The 27,579-nt window shown below is 47.4% G+C and overlaps 1 protein-coding gene across 4 annotated transcripts in view; it reads left to right on the top strand.

Annotated features, from left to right (window-relative positions):
• Nucleotides 1-27,579, top strand: part of IGSF11 (immunoglobulin superfamily member 11) — a 110,006-nt gene that overhangs the window by 56,606 nt on the left and 25,821 nt on the right. The window contains exon 2 of one of the 4 annotated variants that reach the window (XM_063351468.1): nucleotides 6,892-6,976. The exons of the other annotated variants lie outside the window; for them this stretch is intronic. The gene's annotated coding sequence lies outside the window, so the exon portion shown is untranslated. The remainder of the gene's footprint in view (nucleotides 1-6,891; nucleotides 6,977-27,579) is intronic. 4 annotated transcript variants of the gene reach the window in all.

Below are 27,579 nucleotides of genomic sequence, written 5' to 3'. Positions count from 1 at the left end.
GATTGCATTTATTGCCATGTTGCCACGTTAGCAAAGGTTTTTTTTTTTTCCTGAATAGCCCTACCTAAACGTGTACCTTCTTCCACCAAACGATGCATGTCTCTGTGTCTCAGAGGTGCACTGCACAAGTAACGCCTTGTTTGTGCTGTTCCAGCTTACTGGTAGGCTTTGTCCTTCTCCTGTTACCCCGTATTTCTTGATTGCTCTGTTACACATGTGAAAGTGCCTTCCATTATGTTAGATCTGCACCGGCCGCTGGGTAGCGGAGCAGATCCATTGCACTGCTGAGTCTGGTACATCACACACAAATTGTATCTAGAGTTACTTCATTATAGCTTTATAGCTTTTTCTTTTTTTTTTTTTTTTCTTTTTTTCCTGTTTACGGTCTCATTGGGTTTCTGCATCAGTGGTCTGTCCCATGGTAATGCAGAGCAGTTGGATCAAAAGGGCTGCAACCACCAGTGAGCTCTGTCTCTCGCAGAGCAGATGAAACACGGAATTCTGGTCTGAACTGTGATGGGGCACAGTGCCATACTCGGAGCTCCCCGTGAAAGGTGAAGCACCAAAGCCTGGATCTGAGACTGAATTGCCACGAGGCTCCTGGACTGAGGGGTCCAGCCCAACAAACTGGCCCCTTCACCAGCTCTCCCCAGAGGGTCGAGTCTGATCTGTCTCATCACCTTGGCAGTCCTGCTGCCTTGCACACTGTGCTACCATCCTGGCCGTGCCGTGCGCCCTGCTCATCACGGTGCTGCGCTGTGCTGCCAGAGGTGCACGTAGGGTAACCCTCTGACCTGTCTGCGTGCTCTGCACTAGAAACGCCTCATCTGCTCAGGCAGAGAGGGGGTTTCTTCTTTTTCTAGTACATCATCAGTCTCATAAAAGACTAAGTGACTCAGTTCAGTGGTGCAGAAAAAAGGAGTCGGTGTTTTCTGTCCAGTGGCTGTTGCTTCTTTTTAGTTTTCTCTGAGACTCATTCCTCCCCTGTGTCTCTCCCAGTTCCTCCCACTCCAAGCAGTGCACAACCAGGACCTCTTACCCTTGCTCTTGCATTTCTCCTACGGCTTCCCTCCTGGCTCCTCCTTGGGTTTACATGCAGACTCGCCGGTCTCTTGGTCATGGGACTTTGCCCAGTGTCCAGTGCAGGATGGTTGAAGATAGTAGCTCCTCCTTTTCAAGCCGTGCCTGTCCGAGAAGCCTGGCCATCTCCCAGGCTTCATCACGTTCATCTGCCAGCCCCAGGCTGCCCTCATCTCCTCCCTGTCTGTGAGCCCTGGACAGCTTTTCCCTCTGGGCAGTGGCTCCCGGGGTGCTGTGCAGATACCCAGCCCCCGAGCCCGCATGGACCTGGCACGTACACCCAGTTTCACTTTACCTGTGGCGTAGCACCAGTCTTTCCCTTTGGGACCCATGTCCCAGGAGTAATGTTGACTCTGCTGGCCGGGGGCCCGAGAGGAACACCTGCAGCAGGTCAATGCCAGCCACCCCACAAGTGCACATCAGGCAACATGTGCAAGCAGTGCCTGCCAGGGCTGCTGAAGGGCTCCTCACGTGCTTGTCCTGAGTTGCATGTTGTAGTTGAGTCCGTATTTGCTGTGTCTTTTGAAATCTTTTGGGAAGGGCAGGATGAAATTTGTTGGGCTTGGTGGCAAGCTCTCTCGGCCCTTCCTTCTGCTCAGGGCAGGGGTGAAGTCCATGTATTTTTATCTCCACTTGAGTGCTGAATTCCATGTCTTTATTTGGCTTGCCGTCTTCCTCCCTCTGCGAGGATGCCTCTGGCTGTACCTGGTTATATCCAGCCCTTAGGCATGCATGCAGAGATTCTTGTGAGGGTGGTGGCCACCCCCTCCTTCTCCACCTGTTATGAAGAGTTGGGGATGGGGTGAGGAGAAGGACTCGGGCAGCAGTTGCGCCTGGTGGATAGAGTTAATCCCTGGAGTCTTGAGCATCTCCTGTTTTGCTGGCCCGCGCGGTTTCCTGCCTCCAGCCCCTGCCTTGGTGGGGTAGGGTTACCGAAGACTCTGGGACTGGAGCGGTGGGGGGAGTGTGTCTATTCTGAGGAGCCGTGTTCGGTTACCGCTCAAACCCGTGGCATGCCAGAGACACTCGGGTATCGCTGTCAGGGAGCCCTGTGGTACTGGGGCAGGGGGACAGGAGCTGCGAGATGGGAGCAGCAGAGGATGGCCAAGGACCCGCAGGGCTGTGTGAGCCATTTTTTTACCCAGATGATTACAGAGATAAAATCTCTCAGTTCAAGACCGGAAAGTAGCGACACTGAAAGAGCATACAGCAGTTCATCTGTTAACCTTAAATTATTCCTCCTCCTGAACTCCCCACTACTGTGCCTCCTTGGCAGTGAGGGAGAGGATACAGATATGGTTTTTTGTGTGGATAGCCATGGCGAAGTGACGTGTTTGAGGATATGGGGGAGGTTGTGGCGCAGGGAAGATCAAAACCCTGGTCACAGATGGCCTGGTAGGTCTGTAACTTATCTGCTAGACGGCAATGTATGTTGCAGAGGTTGCTTGTAGGTACTCAGTTCTTCTGGATAACTCTACAGATAATGATCAAACATCATTCAGATGTAATGTGCTGTTCAACACTCTTTATAAGCCCCTGATGTTCAGCAGCTCAGTTTGGAAGTAGAGACAAGAGACTTCACGACCTCTGGGAAAGAGCATGAGACAGGGATGTGATAAGCAAGTGGGCTTGTTCTGATTTCTCTGCGCTTGCTGGCAACATTCGGGTGAATGAGGACAGTACTGCATGTACGTGCGTAGTTAACATCACTGTACAGTGTGTGGGCATGCTTAGAAGCAGCTTGCTTACGCTGATGTGCATCTCTACCTACCTGGTACTTACCCCTCTTTTATGGACCTTTAAAGAAAATGGTATTTTCACCTGCTGACACAAAAATAAAAGCTCATTTGGGAACTTGGCTGCCTGCAGGTTCCTGTCCTACATCCCCAACACTCCTGCCATGCTATCTTCTTCCGCTGGTATCCCCAGGATCAAGCACCACGACATTTACAGAGAGTCCACAATTTTCAGACACTCCGTGCCCTACCAAAGCTTTCCACCCCCCAACTGGTAACACTCAGCTCCTTCCTACACCTCTGGTGACCTTTGGAAATATCCTTTACTTTCTCCTCTCCTTCCTATTAGCTTGATGAGGTACTGGTCTGGCAAGTACTTGGCTTTGGGATCTATGTGTGGTGATTGACTGCCTGGCAGGCAAAACCAGGCAGCTGTCTGTTGAGTTGTTACAACAGTTTGTCACAACACAAATTTACTCATCCCCTCAAAGTCCTAAAACTTACAGGAGCCTAAATCTTGGAGGTGTCTACTGCTCTGTTAAATTTTCTGACCAGCAGGTTTGAAAACTGTGTGGGTGACAAAATACTGACGTACACCCACACAAACTCACAGTGTGATCTCAATAAATGACATAAGTGTTGTATATATAGACAGTAATCATAGCTTTTTGGCTTAAAAGCAAGTCCACCTCTCTAATTTAATTACCAATCAAGTTTTGTCATTTTTCCTTGTGAATTATCCGTGCAAAGTCTCTTGGTCTTTTCTGAGCTGCTCTGCGGTAGATGTTCAGTGGGCAGTTATGCTTGGACCAGAGTCCCAGGTGTCAGTGCTGCTGTGGTCCTCTGGCTTGGAGAAGATCCCAGGCATCATGTCTGTACGTAGCTAGAGTCCCGATGGGCCAGCCCCCAGCCCCCTACCCATTTCCCAGGCACATACCCTGTGTGTGGATACCCTGAAGTCCGTGGCAAAGTATCTGTGGCTGCTTGTCTTTGTTCCCTGCTTGGCACTGCATGTGAAATTCCTGTTTGAGGGGGATGTAGGAGAGACCTATGGGAAAGCATAGCACCGTTTCATGAATAAAAGGGTATTTACAAAACAACGGGGTTTGTTATAGCTACATGCAGTCTTTATACCAGACAGTGATGCCAGCATTCCCAAGAATCAGCAAGCAGACAGACTATTCACAGGCATAGTCAGCTGATTAATTTATTCACTGACAATAATTCTTATGGACAAGCATTCTGGAAAACGGTATTTAGGAAATAAAAATCAGTAGTCCTTTTTAAGAATTCCAGAGCTATTAGGGAAGGGAAGTCGCTTCATACTTTTCGTTAAGCGATGCTTGATAAAGCACAGAGGAATCATATTGTCTCAGTTTGAGCATTTTTGCATATATTGCTACAGTAACCAGAACTAGTTCCTGCTGTCTTGCAGCTATTACTGATTATGCTACTTCAACTAATATGTTCAGCTCTTACTACATCTTTGCCTGCAGCTTGTCAAAGGTTCATACTTCTTCCTCCAGATTTTCACCTATAACTATGTCTGTACCTTTACTATGAGCTTTTTTTCGCTGCAGGATACTCCTCTGGTGTCCCCTGTTCTCTTAAACTTCTGTCCTTAGTTTTAAAACTTTCCTACTTTAGCCCTTCATTCATGCTTTTACATTTTTGTGTTCTTTTCCCCAAGCCCCCCCACCAGCTCTCCATCCAAGCACAGTTTATTACAGCCTCAGTCACCAGTTCTGTCCGTAGATATCTCCATTTACAGTTACTTCTGTTCATGGTGGGTTTTCTTTTCAGTCTTGATACAGCTGCTTCCTTGCCCTGCCTTTTTTCCAAGTCTGCGCTACTCTTTCTTACACCAACTTGTTGTGCCCCGTTTTAGCTTGTTTAAGACCTCCATGGAACCATCTTTTGCTCTTAACATTACCAAAGACTCCCTGGGGTTCTAAGCGCTACTTTTGAACAAATACATATATAAAATTCATCATCTTGGCTAGGGCACATTCCTGATGTCCTAACCTAGCAATTTTCTTGCTCTTTGTGCGTGGGTTTTTCAAATGATGTGATAGAGAAGTATATCGTAGTCACTTAGCAACCAGAACTGGCTTTTGAAAGCAAAAATCTTGGTTTTTGTTTTGTAATTTTGTTTTCTAGAACCTTAAAATTAACAATTGCGTGCTCAGGAAATCAATTAAGTGTTTGCAGGGTTGCAGAACAAAGATAGACCGAAGAACAGTGTCAGTTCGTGTGTTCGCTTGCATGCACGTGTGTGTGCGCATGCTTATTCGCTTGCTCTCCCTAGTTATAGGTGGGACAGTGTATTTTTTTTTTTTTTTGTCCTCTTCTTTTGCACCTGATTTTCAGGAGTGCTGTTGAACTCCACTTACGGTCAGCGCAAACTTTGGCACTGAAAAATCTGGAAAAATCAGTTCCTTTGCTGCAGACACAGGCTGCTTCCGATGCATCCCCAGCTGTGAAAAGTTCCAACCGCCCTTTAGCAACAGCCAGGGCTTCCAGCTTTGTCCCCGGCAAATTCTGCAATGCAGCTCCGAGTGATCAATGCAAAAGTCTTTGGCATATGAAAACTAAAAGTGTGGGGACAGCACAAAATAAATTGAATTGCAGAATAAAAGAGCACAGGCAATTCTCCTGATTGCATTATTCGGCTTCACATTTATTTAATTAAAACCCGGCATTTTCTAATTAAAACGCAGCCCCTGCAGAATTTCCCGGTTGCTGCTTGCGAGGCGTGGAGGGAGGCGGGCAGGGCTCGCCGCAGCGGCCACCGCAGGGGGGAACCTGGGCCCGGGGGCTAGTGGTGGCCCCCTTCTTCGGCGGCGATGCTGAGGGACAGCCCAGGGCGACACCCTGCCCGGGGGGAGGGTACCCGTGGCCCTGTCCCGGGAGCGTGTGGGGGGGACACGCATCCCGCTTTGAAGGCAGCGCACTGCCCTCTAATGCTGCTCCCTGGTAGTGGAGGGGGGAAGCCCTGCGGAGGGTGCCGGGATGGAGGAAGCCCCGTGGGCGCCCTGTCGAGGCTTAGGGGAGAAAAGAGACATTTTTGGGTCCCGACGGGGTGGGGGGGGTGGGGAGGGAAGAAGGGCATTTTTGGGGGACGCCCTGAGCCCAGCCCTGATGACAACCTCGCCTCTCCATCCCCTCGGTGTGCCTGGTGACGCAGCTGGGGCGAGCCTTAGAGAGGGGCTGCTGTGGTGCCTTCTGTACCCAGGTGACTTGTGCGTTTCTTTTTGGAAGTAAACTTCTCCCGAAATTTGCTGTAAATGAGCTTCAGGACAGAAATGTTGCTCCAGGGCTTTCTTTTTAGCTGTGACCTGTCTTAGGTGAGGCCGTGGCTTGAGCTGCTGCGGAGAAAACGCTGCCCTTTGTCAGCGCTGCCCTTTTTCCTTTCCCTGTGCTTCAGAGAGGCATGTCCAAGCTGCGTATTGCCTTTACGTCAGAGATGTCCAAAATTACCATATCTTGTAGATTTTGGGAGAGCGTAGGGGGGGAAAACTTCCATTGCTTGAGCCTGTGTCTGAATAGAGGAGCAAGATTTGCTCCTTCTGCTTCCTCTAAATGAACGCCTGGAGGTGGATTAGCCCTTGCTTTCTTCACCAGGGTGGCATTGGGAAGGGCCTCTGGTGTCCCTGACTGTGGGATCACCTTTTTTAATCAGAGTTGCCCCTAAGGAAATCACCTGGCCAGAAAGTGCTGGTGTTTTAGATGCTGGCCTGTGGAAGATAGCCTGCAGCATGGTAGAGGCTCAGCGCAGCCATGGTGCAGGCAAGCAAGGGCTGGAGGAAGGCTGTGGAGGTGGGTGGCTGCTGCATCTCATGTGTGGGGTGACCCCTCTGTGGCCCAGGAAGGCGACTGGTGTGGGGCGGAAAGCTTCTGCCCGATAATGGAGTTCACAGTTTTCCTGACCCGAGGGCAATTGGGTAGGAAGCTTGGCTGGGAATGGCTCATCATAAGACTGTCATCAGCTAGTTTAAGTCGATACCAATTACAAGGTTATTAATTAAAAAAATGTGACTGCTGTGAATAATGATTGTAACCCTTTATTTTCCAGGCAGCCACATTGCATACATCTAGTGTGAATTAGAGCTCCCTGCACGTACTGACTGGTAAAGGCTGTGCTCCCTTAAACGTGTCTTGTAAGTGTCATAATAACAGCTTTTTAAGTGTTAGGACTGACTTTTTTTCTTCAGAATTGGCTTTCTCCTGCCTTCAGGAATCTTCTTTGGCTTGAGTTGCCCTATTCATTTATCTCCTGCTCTCTGAGAAAACATTAAAAGTCTCTTAAATGCAGCCCATCGTGAAAGGGTGAATGTTCAATCAGGCATGGAAACCCGCCTGATGTCATCTCTTGTTCCCAAGAAAGTTTTCTGGCATTCCGCTGAATGTTCCCATGCTTTCATCTGTGGGAAAGAGATACTGGTGTAGTCACTATCCTTTGCTGGCACGGAGATAAGAGCTTGGTGCTCATATTATCACATGTGACTTGTCTTCTGGGGTCAGCCTCCTGACTGCCTGGTTGCCATGTCCTGGAGGAGGGACCTTGGGGCTGGCTGGTCCACATGAGGACAGGAGTGTTTGCTCAAGCAATTGCTGTGTTAGACTCGAACTTCTGATGGGTTTCCAGGACGGCCTGGTGGATCCCTCTCCCTGTTCGCAGAGGGGCAGAGTCTGCGGGGGCTGAGAGAGGAGTAAAGGGAGGTGGTGACAGGGCTACCTGTGTGGACATACACTGTGGTTTGCCTCGTGAAGCTTGGCTTTAATCTGACGGTGCCGTATTTCTGTTCTGCACCTGAGGCACAAGAGCAAAGAGCTGCCTGGCTTTGGTTTATGGTTCACCAGCCAAACTTAGAGACAGCTCCAAAAAGAGTATACCCCTGCCTCCAAACCTCCTGTGTCCCTACACCTCTAATGCAAACTGCGTAGCCTTAAAGTGCTGCTCAGCTGTGCCCAGAAAAAGTGCCGTTCCCCCCTCGCTGACACACAACTTGATGGATCTGGGGGCATGAATCCTCTTCAGGGACGCACGTAGCCCTGGCTCCATCACCGCTGGGCAGGACAGATGTGAATCCACGTGCATCGGTGACGCAGGCAAACTGGATTTGGCCAGCTGCCGGGGCTTTGAATGTTCATTTTGGGGGAGGGAGGGAAGGAGGACAGAAGAGGGGGAAACCTACTCTCTGCCTTCTCCTGGTGCTGAGATGCCTGGGGAGGGAGGGGGGGTTGCGAGCAGAGGAAGAGCTCGGGGCAGGGCTGCTGCTTTGCCAGGAGGTCCTTTCCCCGTTTGGTGGCAGAGACATAATATCGTGTGGCCAACGCACAGGAGCCCAGCTGGAGCTGTTTGTCCTTTTGCTGCATCCGATGGATTTGTGTGCGCCTCTGTGTGTGTGTGTGTGTGTTGCTTTGTTTTTCCACCCTGGGTTTTTTAGTAATAATCCCCTCCAAGGTTACAGAGATATCATTTGTCAGGCAAGCCGACAGAGCTCTTTCTTACTATGGGATTACATAAGAGAACACAGGCTTTATTACCATTTTAGGACGTATTAGCATTGTGGATTATTTCCATAGAGACTGAGCACAGCGGCTGCCTTCACTCCGGGCTCCCTCGTCCTTCCTCCCCCCCTTCCCCCACCCCCCTTCTTACTTTTTAAAAATAATATTCATTAGCAAACAAACAAGCGGCAAGTGTCCTGTGAAGCCTGGTTCTGTGATCAATGGTGTATGTGGAGGGCAGACCTGTGTGCCAAGAGCGCATCGCGAGCCTGCAGACAGGAGGGATTTCGAAAAGACGATGCAGAGCAGCAAGAAAGCAACTGTCCCTTCTTTATTCCTGCTCATCCGTGTGCCTTCTTGGGAGGCTAGGGAGAGACGCTGCTCCTGCCTTGGTCATTCATTGCCTGTGGGATCATGGCAGGTCAGGTCAATGCTGCGTGTCTCCATTTAAGTCTGTAAAATGGGGGGTTTAATTATACTGGGGTATCCTGTTGGCCAGAGTTAACTCACAACCCTATGATTTATTCAGAGCACCTTTTCTGTGACAAAGGCTGATCCTGAAACAGCTTCCTCATGCTGTCTCAGAGTCTTTTGAGCTGCTGGTAGAGTAGGAAAGGAGTGTGGAGCATTGCCGTAAACAAGTGAAACTGCACATTCCTCCCTTGGAAAAGCATCTTGACATATATTTGAATCCCGTGTTTCTGATGTGTGCTGTAACTGGGCTGTGATGGGATCTCCTCCACAGATGGACTAGCAGGGGATATTCTAGGTCTTTCTCCTTTTCCTCAAACCTTGCAGAGAGCAGAGATGTTCTTCCTCAGCAGGTCTAGGGGATCACTGAACTGTGAAATCTGGAAACCGTTTTCCTCCTCTGGGCTGTGCCTCTGCTACAGCATGAAGTATTGGCATTTCTCACCACCTGGCAGACATGGTATAAGAAATTTTTGGCCTTCATCTGTGCTGGGGGTGTCTGTTACGTGAAGTGGTTCGTCATAAGTCTCAAGCTGCATGGTGCAGAGCTGATAGTGGAGTCGATAGACGCGACTGCCAAGACCAATGCCAGTTCACCGGTCAGTGACTGGTCTCCAGGTCTGGAAGGGAGCCTTTTGTTTCACCTCTTGCCCGGTCTTTTCAGGGCTCATAAGTCATCAAATTAGTGTTTCTTCTCCTGGTGCTGCTCATACGTTACCTGCAACGTGAAAGTTGTACTAGATCCTGCGTAACTCCCAGTTTAGGGAACACCTGCCATGTTTGCACTGCAGTCATATGTCACAACTATCCCCCAAGGGCCAGTCTTACAAGAGAGCAATCAGGCAGCTAACCGCATCCAAGAAAGAGCCTGCTGGTCTGCTTCTTGAATGCTTCTATTCTGGCCTGTCCCCTGATGGGAGCTGCATGTGAAAGCCTCTCCCCTACCAGTGAAACCCACAGGATCCAGGTAGCAAATATGCTCCAGTGGCCAAACTGGCCTCTGCAGAAGAGATGCTTTCTACCGGAAGAGCAAGAGCTAACTAAAAAGTCACTGAGGATCAGTCATTCATGAGTAACTTATTGAAGAAAGACAAGGAACTTGCGGTCGTTGGAGATGGGGTGGGAAGGTGCTATTCAATTCTGCAGTGGCTGTGGTGGGAACTTAAATGAGTTACTGGACACCTGAGAAGCCACATAGGTAGACAGTTGTAGGCAATCAGGCTTCAGATATTCTGCTGCTCAAAAAGCTTTTTGTTCCTCTTTGAAAGAATAAGTTTATCCAGAGCGCTGAGGAAGTAGCTGGCTGTTGTGACCCTGGCAATTGCATCGTTTCTGTGATTTACCAGCACAATGCATGATCATTAATAGCATCCTTACCTGGGATGGTAAACTGAAAACATTGAGCTTTACCTGTAGGCTAATTGCACCTGAGTTTTGGCATCTTTGCTGCCATTACAGAAAATTAAGTATATTTCTTGCCTGTGGATATTCTCTTTGCTGCTCTAGACGAGTGGGTCCAAGAGAGGGGAAAAAAAAGAAGTTAATTTCTCATCTTTGTGACCTGCCTGGACTTACCACCCTTGTGTTCTCTCCTGTGCTGGTCTTGTTTTCTTCTCAACAAAAAGGCCTAAAAACCTTTAAAGCCCCTGAGAGACAGAAGTTTCTAGCTAAAGGCTTGTGGCTGTGTAGGTAACAAAATACTTTGCTCACGCGTATAATGGTTTTGGATCTTTAAAGATTTTTAGCTGGATTCCTCATCCAGTCCTAGGACACTGGTTGGCCAACAGAAAGTGCCCTATGGTCTTTACTTTCTGTAGGAGAGACCAGGCGTGATGTTTTAAAGACTGATCTCAGTCCTTAGAGAAGTCCATTTACAAAAGTCCTCTGTAATCAAAGGTGTCTTATTCTAGCCAAAGCAGGCTACTACAGCAGACCCCAGTGACACGAACCTGTTTGTGGGAAACAGCCTAAGGAAAAGCTGTTTGGGCTGGAATAAAAAGCCATATGTGATAGAACTATTGACCTATCTAAAATGTTGGCAATATATGTCCTTGCTGCCCACCCTGTTTACTGCTGCTTGTGGAGTTAACGTTGAAGGGATTCCTGTGTGTCAGAACACGAAGCCACCATTGCCGGTGGCTGGAAACCCTACCCAGAGACCTGACTTTCTCTCAGCTGAAAACAAGACAGCAAGGAAGAGCTTTCTTAGGTTAAATTTGCTACAGTTCAAAAAAGACTTGTTCTAGGATGTTTCTTACCAGCTTGCTGAAATCACTAGGGAATCCTTTAAACATCAGATCCTAGACACTGCTCTGCAGGGCTTAGGGCACACACTTTTGTTCCCAACAGCTACACCAGCATCCGTACACTACAACACCTCAGTCTGTTTCTTGAAGATTTTGGGTAGTTGGTGGACTGCAAGTGTTTGAGCCTTGGACTGATGGCTGAATGAGCAAATCTGCAGGCAAATGTGCGAGCAGTGGGGCTGGCTGTATTTCTCATGCAAATACACACGACATGCATTCTTCCAGGGGCCTCAGGGAAGGGCATACTTCTGAACACTGGACTCTCTGTGTCAATGACTAGTATCTATTTGTCACAGTTACTGTGAAAGCAGGGTAGCAGATAAATAAAATGGAGAAGGACCTTCTTTCTAGCACATCAGTTCCAGGAGTGCCTTCACTTCATACTTGCTCATTCATGTGGCACAAATCAGTTTCCCTTGATGCTTAGCTGGATTGCATCTGCAGAACTACAGGGAGATGAGCAGGCATCATTTCTGTCTCTTGTGGTCCTCAAACCCCCCTTGAGCGAAGTTCTGACTGCAGATTCTCTAGTGTCCACAACTGCTGATGATGCAGGAAGACACGCGTCTCAAACCTTGCCACCTTGTCTTGTGCCTAAGGCATCTGCGAACTTCGGTGCAGTGGGAACCCTGCAAAAATGTTTGTCAGTGATGGAGGATGACCTCTTGGAGGGGGGAGCCGTTAACCTCTGTCAGACCCTATCGTGCCCAGGAGCCCAGTGCATACAAGCTGCTGCCGTGGGAGCCAAAGGTGTAACTTAATTCTTGCTTCTCTGTGTTTCTGCTTGAGAAATCCTTCACCAAACTAAGTGTGCATGAGGGCTTGGGGTGCATCAGACCTGCTGCACTGATGGCTGCTTCCTGTGTGGAAATAGCACAGTAGAGCTGACGTGTCCTAGCTGCAAGCAGCCTTGCACAGCATGTGGACAAAACTGTTCTTTTTATAAGTCATCAGACTATTCCTGTACAGGGCTGATGAAGCTCTAAAAAGACTATGGTAATAGCCGATTTTCTCTTTTTCTGCCCTCACAGTTTCACTAGATGAAAAACAGAGAATTTGTTGAGGGACACCCGGCCGTGCAACAGTCCTGTGGGTATAGTGTTAGCGTGAGCTCTGTGTGGCTCATGACATGCCCTGCCACCTGGGAGAAGCCTTGTCCAATATGAAATTCCTTATCTACTTACTCTGTGTGGTTCTGCCTTCACCCATACCGGGAGACCTCTTGGGGACCTTAGCAGTCAGCCGTGGAGCAGTTTCACACATCTGTTCCGAAGGACTGTGGTTTTGAAACCAAACCTGCATTGTATTGAGCCCCTGGTGTTTTAAAAATTTTATTTGTTAGACACCTGTCCTTATTTGATGTAGGATTTGAGCATTATATGTATAGTGTATTTGTACTCACCGTAGTTCACAGAGTTGCTTTATTGTCAAAAATATTTGTGCTTCAGTCTGTGAAATGAAGATAATTACTCACCTCTTGGCAAATTATATGGTATTTGGTGGTCTGAATCTTCCTCTGCATGGGCTTGCCTTTTTGTTGAGATCTTCTGAACTGTGCCTGAGTTTGATCCCTTGAATAAGCAGCGTGACTGCCCTTCCAAGTGACTTCCAGGGCCACTTTATTGCTTGTAGCATAGAAAGAAGGATCCAGAAGCTGAGCCTTCAATCTCAGAAAAGCACGCTCATTTCAGAGCTGTCCTCCCTTGCCAGGTACACTGACACCAACATTTCCATTTGTGGAACCCAGTTTGTCTTGCAGCAAGGACAAAAACACCCTTTGACTTATAAATTGAGCACATTTAATGGGGAGCAGCACAGGAGGAGTCATTATTAATAATTATTTGCATAACAGTAGCCTTTCTTCCATAGATCTTGCAAAGCTGGGCAAACAGGAATTAATTCAACCTTAAACTACCCACATGGGAGGACGCAAACTATCATTATCCACATGAACAGTTTCTCTGCATGATTTTACTAATTATAGTATAGCACTTAGGTGTTGTTATATGTGCTATATAAGATGGTAAATAATATTTTACAGAGAGGAACAAAGGGCATTTCTTACCCAATCAGACTCTCTTTCCAGCACTCACACTATACTGTCTCCAGCAACGGGGAGAATTATTCCAGCAGAATGTGGAGGAAACGAGCCATCGATGGGCAGCGTGGCCAGAGCTATAAATAGGTGAATTGCCTTGCCTAAACCCCGCAGAAGTGGGGCTGTCAAAGATCTGGATCTAGATAGTAACACAAGTTGCACGCCCTCCACCATACCAGAACAGCTTTTGCCTTTCTCCGTTGCTTGGAGGAATCTCATTCCTGATCCTAGCAAGGCCATGTAATGCAACCTTCCCAAAAAGGCTGAGCTGTTCCAGTAGCGCTGCCTTAAGATGTTACCGGACTGATCCAACAAAGTGTGGGAGCACCTTCTGCTTCGTGATGCTCAAACATTAGGGAAACAGCTACTGTCTCAAAGTCCTGGGGAAGGGGCACTGAAATGCTTCCAGCCACCTGGGAGCCTGTGGGTACTCCTCCTTCCTGGCATACGAGACTTCCAGCAAGGCCTTTGCCATCTTTTTCCCCTGCTAAGCTCACGGAAAAGAGCTGGCTCTATGTTTTCCTGAGGACAGCCCAGCAACTGGGCATGGCGGTGTCTGAAATAAATATAGTTTTGGAGGAGAGTTCATTTCCCCTGAATTAATGCAGCCTGACACAGAGCGCAGGAGCATGTGCCATCTGGTCAGATCTGCCTTGATTTTGTGAACAAGGGGGAGGGTAACCGATACTTTTATGAACTGCTGTTGCTGCACAGGCGAAAACAGTAATCCCCTAGGTACTGAAAATGCGAGATGCTAATCTGAAATTAAAATGGGTAAACGCACACAGGCCCAGTAAGGTCGTGAAGGTCAAAACCTTGTTCTCTAAGGAAATGAACCTTTTTATCTTGAGAAGCCCTGGGCACAGCCATGTAGTCCATCAATTTAATAGGAGGCGGTGGGGTAGCGTGCTGCTCTTTTATTTCAGAGCCAAGCTTGTTCCCTGTACGTGTAGAGTGTAATGTAATTTCCTTCCTTCATCCCACGACGTATGTGTGTTCTCTGCAGAGATTTCACTCCTATATTACCCGTCCATGCCCTCTGCCCCACCTCAGGCACTGTTTTGCCATTGCCTTCAGATGCCGCTGTATAAATTGGGCCGGAGGGTGTCCCTCACACTCCTCCTCAGCTAGAGAGCAGGCATCTAATTCCATTCTCTCCTGTAGTCCTGCCGAGCACGTAATGAAATGGCCAAATTCCGACAATTCTCCCCGTGAGGGCATAAGAAACCATTCAGCGGTATGTCATAATGCGAGCTGCGATGGTGGGGAACCTGGAGGAGATCCTCATCTCTTTCCCCCCGCTGCCCGTGAGAGCAGGGCTTGTGTGTTCGCAAGCGGTGGGCGAGGATTCTGCACAAGCTGACGGAGAGTTCAAGACGGCCATGTGTACCCCGTGGCAATGGCTAGGAAGTCACAGTTGGCCGTGACTTTGGTACAGGACAGGCTCTTAAGGCCAGCCGTGCTGGCCTTAATTTAGCAGATAATGGCTGAGTAACCCAGAGGCATGTGTGAGGCAGGAACAGAAAGTGTTTGCCTTGTTTTCCTAACAAAATTGCTCTCTGGCTGAGTGCCTTCCAGATTTTCAGCCCTAGTCTTGTAGTACAAAACAGCAACGAGGGCTCTGAAGCTTCTCTGCGGATCAGGCGAGGCAGGCCTGCCGTGCCACCAACAGCAAAGGGGAGAGCAGGGACGTGGTAGAAAGCTGCTTACATATGCCGCAAAGTGGTGGGGGGCTCCTTTGGGGTGCCGGGTGAGACACAGGTAATAAGTAGTAACTTCCTTTTACCTCCCTGAGGTTTGTAGTGCCCGTGCTGCTTGGAGGTAAAAACCTGTGATCCTTTTGATCCTTTTGTCTGTGTGCTCGGGGTGAAACAGAGTCGTGGGCTAACAGAGCATAACAAAACCGGGGCGCGGGGACAACAGATGCGGCCATTGCCTTTCTTCTGGGGGGTGTTTGCACACATGCACACCTGAAGCCTCTGTCATCTGGGAATTCCCTTCCCCAAAACACAGCCCCGCACCTCCCACCTAAGAAAGTAATTTGTCAGCTGCAATTAGGTCTTCCCTTACTGTCGTGGGTACAGGCCCTCGGTGGGCAGTGGCCAGGCACACAGAGCCAGCATGCATCACTTGGCGTCCGGGCGAGCAGTGATTCACAGGGAGGTGAGGGCTGCAGGAAGGACAAAAACTGGGAGGTATGTTTTCTGGGTGGTTAGTTTGAGGAGAATATTGCAACTCTTCTGGCCGGGAAAGATGCCTGGGGAGAGGATGTTTCCCTGCTGTGGCTTGGTTGTCCTTTTTCCCTGATGCAGGAGCAGTACCTTGACGCGTTCCTCCCGCTCTCAGATGGAGTAAAACTTGCCTGATTTTTGGTGAGAGACGCTATAAAAAAGGTGAAGGTTTATCTGGCCAGCAAAGCCCAGACACAGGGTCAAGGTTTAGGTTTAATTCATGACAGGGAGATTCTGGCTCAGAAATTTCCATCAGTTTCAGGAGTTCTGAGCTCTGATCGTCTATGCAAGGGGCACATACAGTAAAGATACTGTATTTGTTCCCCCCTGCCCTCCCTTGTTTTTTCTCTTGGAAAGGATATGTCTCCAAACCCAGGGAACTTTAAATACCTCATCTCCTTTACTCTTTTTCTTTCACTCCCAACCTTGTTTTTGTTTCTGGACCAGAATGCCCGATAAAATCACGCAAAGGTCTTTTATTTATGTTTGGCTAGGAGCTGACCAGATGCCCCAGCCTGTGAAGTAATCACCATCTGTTGATTGTAATCGCAAGGCAAAAGCCAAAAGCCTGGAAGGTTTTTTGAGTGATGTATTCAAAGAACTACAGCTTGACTTTTCTGAATAAAAACAAAAGCTTCTCTTTTGGGTCAGGCCTTTTTTTTTCTTTTTTTTTTTTTTAATACCTCCCCACACACAGAGTGCCTATGAATAGCTCTGCTACTCGTTCCCTCCTTATCAGAAGCAATTTGACTTTGTGCTTTCTTTTTTTTCCATTGCTGTCTGAGAAGGTGGCACCATTGCTGTGCCCTGGTGCATCTGTCCTCGGCAGCTCAGCACTTCAGTGGGGAGCACACTTGTTTGAGGTCCCGTACGCAGTGAGTTTCTTCTCTCCCTCTTTTTGTCTCTCTGACATCTTGCCATCCTCACATCAGTCAAAGATGTCTCTGGGGGAGAAGGACAATGGCGAATACTGCAGGTGCAGTGAGAATCAATAATTCATTTAATCATAAATTAATAAATGATGATGCTGCTTGGGGAGAAGGGGAGGAAAAGAAAGAACATTAATAGAGTGGTTTCGAGATCAATTCCACAACTCTGAGAGACTGAAGAAAGGCTCCAGAGGGCCTGAACTTGATAATTGTCAAGGTCTGTAGGATTCCCTCACTACCATCATTGCTGCTTCTTGGGTTTAATTCAGTGATACGGCTGTTATCTGCCCCCTTGTCCTGTGGAACTTGGAGGCTGCAGAACTTCGGTATTTGCAGAACGCAGAGCAAAATGCCTCTGGGTGGGGCAAGTGAGCTATATAGAAGTTTTTATGCTTGCTGGATAAAAGCATTGCAGTTCCTGAAGTGCTTCTGCCAGATATTAAGAGGAAAGCAGGTCTCCAGTCCCAGCCCCCAAAGAGCTGAGCTTGCTTCTCTGGGACCATGGGGTGCGAATGAGTGCTGTTGCCACTGGGTGACTCAGGAGCAGTTAACGCTGTGCTGCATCTGGCCCTGCCCAAAACACATAGTGGGGAATGCACATACACATCCCATCTGCTTGCAACTACAGCACATGGAGGCAGGGCAAACCAGGATTTAGCCGTCAGAAAATGAGGAATGAATATAATAAGGATATTAAGTGTATTAACCTCCAGAAGACACCTCTCAGGCACGCAATGCCTATTTATTTCTGTAAGTGGACAAAGACTCCGGAAGGCCTTATCACAGCACTCCTCCATCCTGCGGTAAGGGGCGTGATGGGTGGCCAAATTTGTCACATGAGTTATCACCAAGCAGCAACACTTTCCAGCACGTTTCTCTCCGGTGTGTTCCGTCCTTCCCTGTGCCTGCAGTGGTGCAGACCTTTCGCAGCAGCTGAGGTGAAGACCCTCAGGGCTGCTCAGCACTATTACTGTTGTTTTCTCCTTCATTGGCTCTTAAGTAACAGACATGGACATCTCCTGACTTGGGGATTGGATTTGTCTTTTCGAAAATATGTAGGACCCCGAGGATGTTCCTCCCCGGATTTAGTGCTCTGTGGGCCTACCTGCAGTTTAGGCTGACTTAAATTTTGCTGAGAGATAAAAATGTTCATTTTCGTCATTGTCCAGGAGAAGAGGTCAGATCTGTTTATGCAGCATGGTAGAGATTAGAACAAATTCAGAAACTGTGCCTCTCTCCCAGCTCTTCTTGTGGTCAGCAGGCATCTGGAAACATGACCTCCCTCGGGACTGAGGTCTTTATTATGCATTTGTGTGTCACGGTATTAATAATGGTAATGAATAGTGGAATTAGAGCCTTAGTATCTCTTTTACATAACTACGCATGTTGCTAATAGGCACAAGATTAGCCAGAGCTGCTGAAACACCCAGCAATGCTGTTTTGCCTCAGCAGTGGTTTGAATTCTGCCTGGTGCTTGTACACCGGGTAAAGTGTCTGCTTTTCCTAAAAGGCAGGAAGAAATCAATGCAACCAGGAGTGCTGCTGGAGCTTGGGAGCCAAGATCTCAGACTGTGCTGGGAGAGAGGGAAAGGGTCTCCAAAACGCTCCCTCTGAATGTGCTCGCAGTACCTGTTTTCTGTGCCCCTTCTTTCCTTTCTGTTGAGTTACTCGCAGTTTTCACTGATGCAGAAGCAAAACCGAGCCAACTTATTTCCTGATATAAGGCCAATTCTTTTTTTTTCTCTTTTCTTTCTCATTTAATCTCAAAACTCCTAGACATTACCTCCTCCCACTCTGCGGTATTCGCATGCATCAGGTATATTTTACAGTTTACTTCCTTGGGGTTGTTTCTTAATAAGCTGTACACATTTAATCCTTCTTATCCTTCTTCATAAATTCTTCCAGGTCTCTTTATCAGTAGTCTCTGATTCTTTTCTAGTTTACTAGTCATTTATTGCTGATGAGGAAAAACTGATGGAATGAACAAAATTGAATCCTTGGGCTGGATGCATTGAAACGGTGCAGAAAGCTTTTCCTCCCTCCCTTTGCTGTGATGGGGTGCCCCTCTGTTCCCCACCCAAAATTGCAAGAGCCTGTTTTGCTAATATAGCACTTTGAGATTTTTTATTTGCTATTTTCTGTAACCTCAAGTCTCAGAGAACCAAATAGCTTCTGTGCTTTCTCCCTCCTGCTGAGTATCCATCTTTTGGATTATTGCTCTCCAGGGACATTACCTGCATTTTTCTATTTTGTTGGGTTCAGCTTGTGGCTTTGATGAGTCTAGATTCAATCATCCTTTGTCCCACTCATGCTACTCTCTGCTTTAACTTTCGGACCATTGCCCACACATGCTTAATTTTAAGGAGTTCTGTGTTCGTCAAGGGCCTGTTTCTTTGTCTTCCATTATATTTGCAATTTCTCTGCAGGGCGTCAGCTGCAAATTTCATGGACAGTTAGTGTTGGTTTCCTGTGACACTGGTTTAATAAGACCAACACGGATGTAAACCCTTTGGCACATCATTTCTCATTTCCCAGTACAACAAAGCATATTTTCTTTTGGTACCTCTGGCCAGTTTTTTGATCCATGGGCTGTTGGTTCTGGTCAAACTGACACAGTGGGGCAATGTCAAATCCTTCAAATTCCTAAAGCTTCAAATTCCCCTTACTGCTAGTTGTGCACATGTATTAAAAAGCAAAAGATTTTCACTTGTGTATTGCATGTGTTTTTATTCTTTAGATTCTTAATGACCCTTCATATTTGTTTCATTATTTCACTAGGAATAGATATCGACTTGGAATTAAACATTGCCAACTCTATTCCTGATTGAAAATCTTTATTATGTTTGCTTTTTGGTTGGTTTTGTGGAGCCTCCCTAGCTCAATGTAAATTGTCAGATTATTTGTCACTGGGATAATACGTTTGTCAATGCCTTGCCATAACAAATTAGGCTCCTGATCCTGCATACATTTATGTAGGTGCTTATATGTATAGATTGCTTAACGTTCAGCCCTGTATTAATTCTGTTGAAGTGAAAAATACTTTTAAAAAAATGTCTCTGTCTTTTCTGGATTAAGTTCTAGGATGTCGTTTGCTTTATTTGGTTTGTGGACATACCATTCTTCAAGTTCTTTATGCTTGTGCTTTTTTTAAACTTGCTTTTTTTCCTCCTTTCTAGTCCAAACTTCCTCTCTTTATTCTTCTGGCTAAGGACAGATTTAAAAAAGCTGCTCAGCCATTTCTGAACCATTAATTTTATCCTCATCCTCACTTATTAATGAACCTACCTTCTTTCTGGTGTTTCTTCTCCTCCTGATGAATTTGTAAATCCCTTCTTATTCCCTTCAGTGCCTTAGGCAACATAAATTCATTTGCTTTTTTTCCCTTGCCCTTATCTTTTCCCTACAGCCTTAACTGACTCTGTGTATTCTTGTTTAGTCACAATCTCCACTTCCATTTGCAGTGCAGGACTTTCCTTGTGATTCTCTTAATGAAGAGGCATCAGTAGGAAAACACCGTGCTGTACAGTGCAATAAGAACTGAAGTGTTTCATTTAAAAGTTGTGTGTGGTGGAATCTTCTCAGGGAGAATTTATGTTAGGAACAGTCACTGTGTGGCAAAGCCAGCACTTTAGTTTTAGTGTGTCTTTGCCTTAATTTTTAAAGCTTTCATCATGATTTGAGCAGGGCAAGACGGGCAGCTGAGCAAATGGGAATTCCTCTTCTTTCTGAGTGGTTTCATCAACTATGCTGTGTTGGCTGTTCATTACAAGAGCTGGTCTCCTTCCCTGGTAGGAGATATGGAAAATCCTCCTTTTTTAAGGGGAGTTCTTCTAACCCAAAGAGAGTGGTGAGGGTCTGTGAGAGTTTCAGCCACTTGTTGCTCAGGCAAAGGCAGAGTGCCAGGAGGAAACCTGGACCAAAAAAAAAATGAGAGGCTGTAAGAGGGGAGAGGGGACAGGAGGTCATTCTGTCCTTCCAGGCTCCCTTTCAAGACAGGTTGGCAATGCTTCAATGCTTGAAGGCAGGCGTGGTCTTTGAGCTCCATCAACATGTTAGGCAGGCAGAAACATCCCATGACCACCGTGGCTGTTGCTAGCAGAGGTGGCAAACCTGCCCTTGGGGAGCAAGGCTGGAGACTGGTTGGCAGAGGGGTTGCTTCACAAGGTCCGGAAACAAATAAATTGGAGGCTAAATTCGGATACTCATTAGAGAACCCCTATTCAGCCAAGGCTGGTCTTGTGACCTGGAAAGATGCCTGTAACTCAGCTCATGTGAATGGGGCTGTGCCAGTGACCTGCCCTCTGACCTCGGAGAAGTCTCTCCTATGTTCAGTTTCCCCATCTATGAAATGGGGACAGTGATACAGGGTTGTAGGGGTTTGGCCAACTACTGACTGTGAAATCCTGGGTTGAAACATCAATGTTTCTTTCTTGTAGTGAGTCATCATGAAGTTTTTGGTGGAGCAGGGCAGGAAGAAGTGTGTTGTGTTTAGGGGTTCCCACCACCTCTTTTGGGGGTGCTCTTACCCGCCTTTCTCCCTCTCTTCCTCCCTGTGTGGGTGCTATGGAAAGCAGCTGCAGATAAGCAAAGTGTAATGAGATCACGAGTTTTCATGTGCCTCTGGGACCAGAATAATACCAGCCATTGCTTCTTCATCTTCCCTCATCACTATTGGCATCCTTCCACACTTCCTGAAGATGGACAAGTCAGGAGTCATGCAAAGTCTGGAGGAGGTGAAAGAAAGAACGCAAAATATGCTTAAAAATAGAAGTTACGTCCATAGACCTGCACTTTCCCCCTTCTCCTGTGCCCCATAGAGCTGTGCTACATGAGGGTAGGGAGTCTGCCAGAGCTCTGGTCAGTACGTTGGATGTTTGCTCAGAGGAAATGTCTTTTTGTTTACATGGGGGAGAGAGAAGCTTAGAGAAGAAACCTGGCACAGAGCATTAGGGATTCGGTTAATCTGCTTAGAAATACATTAATCAGAGGATCAGATGCTGTCAACAATACCCTTTCCCCCACACTCTCTTCCCTCTTTCAGTACCTTCCTCATCACTGCTCCCACTGGGTCCTACTCCTCACCCTCCTCCCTATGTCCTTCCTCTCCCCTGCTGTGAAAGTCAGGGAGTAATGAAGGACAAGGAGATTAAAGCAAAATTAACAAATAAAATATAAATCCTAGATCTAAATGAAAATTAAAAATGGATCTTCAGCTGTTTATTTGCTTCCCTAAAAGTAGCCTTGTAGCTCAGCCAAACTAAATGTAGCCAGGATTTCCCTGGAAAGTTCTGGGGAAAATAGGCAGGTCCCAAAAGAAGAGCAAATAGTGGATATGGTGGCTGCCTGCTTTCCCCTCCTCTTCCCCTCTTCCCCTCTCCCTCCGCCCCGGTCCATCCATCTCCCCCCACTTCCACTGAAGTCTGCAGGAAAATCTGTGGGGCCACACTGCGACATGACGTTATTAGGGCATTATCACAGTGACCAGAGAAAGGAATACTCCAAACCACCAGCCCTCATTGCCTTCAGCAGGAACTGTGAGTAGTTGGCTTCTGGCTAACATCTCTTGTCTAAGGACGGGCATCTGTAATTCTCAGGAGCCACAATTTAGTGGGTGCTCTGATTAAAACTGAAGCCAGGCAGTTCAGTTTCCTCTTCTGTGCAGTTGGGATGGTAATACACACAAGGACATTACCTGTATGGGGAGAGAAGCTCTGAAAGATGGTGTCACTTGTTAGTGGCGTATCCTCAACATCTCGTTGCTTTCCTGCCTGGTGAACTGGAAAGGAGGCTCAAAGGTGGCATCCTGTGGCTACATGGAGCTGAGGTTGAGGTCGAGTTTGCCGCTCCCTGAGCTCTGCTGTTGTAGAATAACTGTTGTCAGAGGAGTATTTGTTCTACATGCACTGTCTTCTTTTCTAACATTTTTGTTTTATTAATTTTTCAAGAAAAGCACGAGAACAAAAGCATTGCAGCGAACAAGATATCTGTACCAACTGGGGGATAAAGAAAGACGTAGATAGCTACTGCTATCTACTCTTAATGTTTGCTTTGCACGCGCAGTGTTTTGTTCTCAGATGTGCAGCACTTGGTTTCATTCTCTGTATGAAGGTATAATCATAGGCAATGCAGGATGTGCAGTGTGGCTTACTTAATTTCAAGGGAAACCTTTAACTTCATGGATCTCCTGACCTTTGAGCCATTGTTTTAACAGCATTACAGTTGTATTAATTTTGGAGATTTTGCAATCCCACGTTAATCCAAATTCCATTGAAGTCGGTACACAGACACCCATTGTCTTAAGCTGGGGTTGGTTCAGGTCATTACTCTTCAAATTGTGCTGAGGAAAGGATGGGAATAAAGGGGAGGGTGCAGTGCAATATCAGAGCTCAGCTTCTTTTTGTGTTTTCATAGGTGAAGTAAAGGCTGTCTAAGAAAAAAATTGAGGCGGGTAAATGTTTTTACAGGAGGATTTTTATTTTTCTGTGAGGGAGCAGGAGGCATGAGGGGGATACAAGGCTGCTGCCTAAGAGTGCAGTAGTACTTGCCCCAAATGGGAACAACAGAGTGCTTTGGACAGAGAGTTCTCGGTGCGACATCACTTCCACAGGAAGATGTGTCCTTGAGCCAGTTCCCTTCCTCTGCTCCCTCCTGCTGCACCACTGCACTGAAGAAGAAGTAAGAACTCACCTCTGGTTCTCCTCAATTTGCTTTAGAGGAAGATCCAGAGAAAACAGTGCCGTTCCCCTGTTTATGTATATACACAAGCAGATTCACTCAGCTATTTGAGGACACGTGGATCCCTTTAATGTTGATCCACCCCATCTCTGCTTGGCATGCCTCCTGTATTCCCCCAGCCGTGGTGGTACACTGTGACCCAGCTGCCCAATGTCTAAGTGTGGCTGCCTGGGTGGGCAGCGGTGCCTGCTGGCTGTGCCCTGCGGGTCCTTCTCAGGCCTCCTTTCCCTAAAGAATTTATAGTGCTGATCTCGTGGCCTGTACTATCATGTGAAGCCTTGATGCTCTGGGGCAGCAGCTTGAAAAGACCTGGGCTTGAGCATTGGCCCTGCAAGCAACAAGTGGTTGTAAGACTTTCCAGAAGGCCGTGTCCAGACATTGTGCCAGCAAGGCAGAAATGCTGAGTTAGCAAGTTCACAAATTCCTGCATCTTGGTGTCCTCCCAGTGAGTGGGAGGCAGAGAGACAATAAACCTCACAGAGACCTTTGAGAGCAACCCCACGTACCCAAACTGCTCTATTGCTCCTGGCCAGGAGCTGGTGCTCTGATACCTGCTGGGTGAGGTTATAGCACTGAATCAGTGCATTTAGGGATTTTGTCTGCCTGGGTAAAGAAGGGCATGGTGGCATTGCTGCATCTGTTAACGTTCGGCATGAGTGAGAGGGAGGATCTGGTAGCACAGGTCTTGTTGTGAGCTGCTGTCAGGAAAGTACACAATATACTTTCCAGCATGGCGTCCCTGCAGGTTTTAGCATGCTAGCTGGATTAAACCTAGTAAAGACACATGTACTCATGCTGTGTCTGAATTTTCCTTTTCCTAAAGACAAATACTTGTGGATTTGGGGCTAGCCTGTATCTCCAAAATGTTGTGTGGAGCCGGTCCAGGTTTCTCCTTCAGCTGTATGTGTTGATGAAAAATGCCTATTTTAATCAAAGACTGTTTTTCACAGAAGCTTCCATTACATTCTTGTCTTCATTTCTTTTTTTTTTTTCTATGGAAAATGGTCGAGGTAGGAGGAGGAAGTGAGACAAGTGGTTTTTATTTTTTTCTGACACAATTTTCAGTTTTCACTGAGAAGAAAAGGGAGGGAAAAGACAACTGGAAAGAAGTCAAGGGAAGAAAGGAAACTCTTTTTGTTGGTTTTTGATCTAGGTTTGATGCTGGAAACCTCTTATCTACCTTTCTCCTTGTTTTCCTCTTCATCCCTTTATTTCTTGTGTTTCTTTCTTATAGTTTCCCTCATCCCATGCAGTCGCTTTCCCAAGAACATAAATATCCACAAGTGCTGATATTTGCATGGAAGGTTGGAAAGGAAACTTGCAGGAAAACACAGTGATTCAGGTAGAAATGTGCCTCAGTATCAGGTCTGCAAGCTGAGCTGGTGACCTCTTCTTGAACACTGAAGCTAGTCACCGATCTGGCAAGCTGTTGAGCCAAGAGCTGGTGGATGGGCTTTGTGCTGGTGTCAGCCTGGTAAGCCAAAGCCAGAGAAAGCATCACCCCCCATCTGCTCACACCTTCATGTAAGCAGGCAAGCTTGAGCAAGCAGAGCTGACCCTCCTCTCCTGGAAAATGCAGGAGATTTTCCCCTTTCTTTTCCTTACTGCATGTGGAGGAAGGTGGTCTTCTCCTGTCAGGTCTGCTGGCTTGAGAAGTGAGAAGGATTTTAAATGGGAACGGTGCCAGGCAGGGAGATTTAAAACCTCTTGTCATGCTCCAGTGCTCCCAGCAGGAGATTTCTTAGACATGATTGTTCTCTGCCTGAGATCAGCCTCTGCTTTTTCCATTCTCTTAATAGCAGTGACTTTGTGAGGTCTTGCCTCAGGATGATCTACCCCCGTAACTACACTACTAGTTGGAAATTGGATTACAGCAGATATTCAGAGAAAGATGTTCAAGGAGGCATCTCTTCCCATGTACCTTCTCCTTGGAGTGTCATGAAGAGACGGATGAAGTAAGCATTGCTTGCCACTAAACTCTTCCCCTGCCCAGGGTGTTGTCATTGGCTTTCTTGCTCGTAGTCAAAGACCTAAAATGACACAGTTTGAGCCTGATGTGCTCCATCTCCAGGCTCAGTGTTGTATGTTGGTGTGGATGGTGGGCAATGGGTTGTTGGACTGAGAAGAGGGGTTGGAAGCACCAAGGAGATTGCCCCTCCCACTGTGGTTACATACAACACATGCACTATTGCTGAGCAAGCTGTAGGTCCCTGGAGCGAAGTGGGTTTCCTACACATCTTTTTTTTTTCTGTGTCCTCCTTCACGTCGCCTGGAGCCTGTCCCTGCCATTGAAGCATGTACAAAGGTAGAGCTGCAGAAGCTTGAGAAGATCTTGGAGCAACTTTTTAACCCAGTGATATGTGGACTATGGTCTGGGGAGACTGAGGTGAGCACTATGTAGGTAAAATGTATTAAGTAGCAGCTTTTAGAAACTCAGTGATTTCATGCAGCTGCTCTCCAAAAATCAGATAGTGGATAGTAGGCAGAAAGTCCAGGCACCACTGATCTGGTCCGCGCGCTGCTCAGGCAAAGTACCTGGTTAAGTCTCAATCATCCCTACACCCTGCCTTTGAAAGCTGCCTGAGGTGGAGTTTTCGCAGCCTCCCCGGAGCAGTTTGTTTCAGAGCTTTGCTGTTGTCATAGCTAGATAGCTAGTCTGAGGTCTCGCTGCAAATTTTGTTGCTAATAAAGATGATCGGTGGGGAAAAGAGAACTATTTTTCTCATGCAAATTAAAAGTATACTACATTTATCTTTTAGCATTTTTCTATCTATTTTTCTTCTGTTTCTTCTCTGTCCCTTTGATGTATCTCCCTATCTCTATCTCATTTCCTACCTTCCTTCCTCCACAATGATCACTTTCTCCTCTCAGAGGGAGCAGAACAAAGTGTCTGCTGTGTGTTTTATGGGTTCCCACTTAATCCTGCCTGATCCCCCATTTTTGGAAGGCTGTTTCCCCTCTGGTACCTTTGTGTGTGGTACAGATGGGTATGGCAGACCCCTGCAGAGGGTCCTGTGCTTTTGGAACGCTTCCCAGCCAGCGCCTCTGGCCCCATCTCCCTCCTCTCTTAACCCAAACAGCTCATGCTCAGATGCTAAGGTTATCACTCTTTTCTTCTAGCGTGATGATGCCTGGAGCTTTCAAATATGTTCATTAATTAAGCCTCCTGGGATGTATTCCCTACTGCCCGCTGTGTACCTATGTGGAGCCGGCGGAGGGGAGGGGAGGAGAGGGGAGAGGGCATGCCTGGCGCCGGAGCATACGCTGTGCATCCTGCCGGTTCGCAGGCTCGCTTTAACAGTTGGTCATTCCTCAGAGCCTCAGCCCCCTGCAGAAGTGGAGAGGGCCTGGGATGCCTCGGAGGGGCAAAGAGACGCAATCGGGTTTGACAGGATTTTGCACCACAAATTAAGTGCTGAGTGTTAACGTTTGACACTCCAGCTCCATGGAGCTTTTGGGTAGCCCCTCACAGAGAAATCTGTCAGAAACCCAAGCATCCAGAAAGCAGGGGAAAACCACCCTGCCACCTCTCTGTTTTTCGCTTCTCGGAGGATGCAAAACACCGAATGGCCTTGTCAGCTCCAGTGAGCACCCCGACTCCATTGCCCTGGGGAGGAAGGTGCTGTCATGGCAGGGAGTTTGTGTGCTGCCACCCCGCATCTCACACCCCCATGGTTGCCATCTTGCAGGCACAGGGCTGGAGGGACAGCCTGCAAAATAAGCACAGGTCCCGGGGATCTACATGTAACTCTGGGGCATGATTTTTCCCCTCAGCCCCTTCCTGTGGTTCTCATGGCCACAGCCAGTAATGCTGTTGCGGTGGTGGGCACAACACCACTGCTTTGAACCCTGTCCTCTTGGGTCTCATTGGTGGGGGGGCAATATTGGTGTTGGAGAGATTTTGATGGTCATTGAGAGTGCTGCAGGAAAGAGGGCAGGTGAATGGATGCCCAAGGCTCTTCTCCCTCTGCCAGGGAACTGCTGAGCTGCTAGTCATCATTTTAGATCTAATGGGGATGTGGAGGCAGCATCACCATTCCTCTTAATCAATTAAATGAAAAACTATGAACCAAACCCATTTAATTACTTTGAGCTAGGGGTGTTCGTGCCAAAAGACTAATGGAAGCTCGTTTTCATTGTTAGACTTTCACTCTCCAAAGGTAGCTTTCTTCAACTGTGCTGCATGTGCTGTCTGAAGCAATGCTGACTTCCAGCCTAGCAGAAGCGCTTTTCTCCACTGCTGTATTGCTTCCTTAGAGCTTGGAAAAGACTTTAACATTTTGTGACATGGGCATGGAAATAAATACCAGTAGGTCCTACTATAATGAGAGCTGGGCAAGCAATTATAAAAGGCTGTTCCTTTGATGAAAGTTGTCCTTGGATGGGCAGCAGCCTTGTGCCAGCCTCAGTACAGCACAGGCTCCCACAATACCACCTTGTCATTAGGCTGAATTACTTCCTCGTGGCCCTGTGTTTACC

The sequence above is a fragment of the Chroicocephalus ridibundus genome, chromosome 1, assembly GCF_963924245.1.
Source record: "Chroicocephalus ridibundus chromosome 1, bChrRid1.1, whole genome shotgun sequence".
Taxonomy (NCBI): Eukaryota; Metazoa; Chordata; class Aves; order Charadriiformes; family Laridae; genus Chroicocephalus; species Chroicocephalus ridibundus.
Note: the sequence above shows the minus strand (reverse complement) of the source record. Positions and strands in the feature narration are given on the sequence as shown.